This window comes from Triticum aestivum, chromosome 5D, assembly GCF_018294505.1.
Source record: "Triticum aestivum cultivar Chinese Spring chromosome 5D, IWGSC CS RefSeq v2.1, whole genome shotgun sequence".
Lineage (NCBI taxonomy): Eukaryota > Viridiplantae > Streptophyta > Magnoliopsida > Poales > Poaceae > Triticum > Triticum aestivum.
Genome location: NC_057808.1, coordinates 71368900 through 71370444, shown reverse-complemented (window position 1 = coordinate 71370444; position 1545 = coordinate 71368900). Strand labels below are relative to the sequence as shown.

General features: G+C 47.3%; 2 non-coding genes across 2 annotated transcripts; both read right to left on the bottom strand.

The window, feature by feature from the left end:
* Positions 1-147: 147 nt before the first annotated feature.
* LOC123126745 (5S ribosomal RNA) lies at positions 148-266 on the bottom strand. Its single transcript, XR_006461969.1, has one exon. It is a non-coding gene; the product is annotated as a 5S ribosomal RNA (ribosomal RNA).
* A 371-nt stretch (positions 267-637) lies between these two features.
* Positions 638-756, bottom strand: LOC123126746 (5S ribosomal RNA). Its single transcript, XR_006461971.1, has one exon. It is a non-coding gene; the product is annotated as a 5S ribosomal RNA (ribosomal RNA).
* Between the last annotated feature and the right edge of the window lie 789 nt (positions 757-1545).

The window sequence follows — 1545 nt, the reverse complement described above, 5'->3', positions numbered from 1 at the left end:
CGTCGCGCCACAAAGCCGCCTCTAGACGCGTGACCAATGAGCAGCGAGCTAAAACATATCGCAAATGTCAAAAATAAAATAACGGGGTTAATATATATCGCGCACATGTGATATGTTTGTCATGAGGCGCAAAAAATAATTAAAAAGGGAATGCAGCACGAGGAAGTCCCAGGAGGTCACCCATCCAAGTACTACTCTCGCCCAAGCACGCTTAACGTCGAAGTTCTGATGGGATCCGATGCTTTAGTGCTGGTATGATCGCATCCAACATGTTACCCCCGCCTTCGTCCCTTATGCTTGCCACTCCCAGGTCCACTGCAAAGATGATTGTCATTCTTACTACCATTACAACCGTTGCCTAATAATGGATAATGCCCTATATATACTACTTACTCCCCCCCCTCAAACACGGAGACGAGTTTACCACGGTTTCCACCCCTCCCTCTATACCGCAGCAACACGTATTTTTTTACCCCTTTCAGAACGCGCTCCTCGCGCCACAAAGCCGCCTCTAGACGCGTGACCAATGAGCAGCGCGCTAAAACATATCGCAAATGTCAATAATAATATAACGGGTTTAATATATATCGCGCACATGTGATATGTTTGTCATGAGGCGCAAAAAATAATTAAAAAGGGAATGCAACACCAGGACTTCCCAGGAGGTCACCGATCCTAGTACTAGTCTCGCCCAAGCACGCTTAACTTTGGAGTTCTGATGGGATCCGATGCTTTAGTGCTGGTATGATCGCATCCAACATGTTACCCCCGCCTTCGTGCCTTATGCTTGCGACTCCCAGGTCCACTCCAAAGATGATTGTCATTCTTACTACCATTACAACCGTTGCCTAATAATGGATAATGCCCTATATATACTACTTACTCCCCCCCCCCTCAAACACGGAGACGAGTTTACCACGGTTTCCACCCCTCCCTCTATACCACAGCAACACGTATTTTTTTACCCCTTTCAGAACGCGCTCCTCGCGCCACAAAGCCACCTCTAGACGCGTGACCAATGAGCAGCGAGCTAAAACATATCGCAAATGTCAAAAATAATATAACGGGGTTAATATATATCGCGCACATGTGACATGTTTGTCATGAGGCGCCAAAAATAATTAAAAAGGGAATGCAACACGAGGACTTCCCAGGAGGTCACCCATCCTAGTACTACCCTCGCCCAAGCTGGGATCCGGTGCTTTAGTGCTGGTATGATCGCATCCAACATGTTACCCCCGCCTTCGTCCCTTATGCTTGCCACTCCCAGGTCCACTGCAAAGATGATTGTCATTCTTACTACCATTACAACCGTTGCCTAATAATGGATAATGCCCTATATATACTACTTACCCCCCCCCCTCAAACACGGAGACGAGTTTACCGCGGTTTCACCCCTCCCTCTATACCCCAGCAACACGTATTTTTTACCCCTTTCAGAACGCGCTCCTCGCGCCACAAAGCCGCCTCTAGACGCGTGACCAATGAGCAGCGAGCTAAAACATATCGCAAATGTCAAAAATAATATAACGGGGTTAATATATA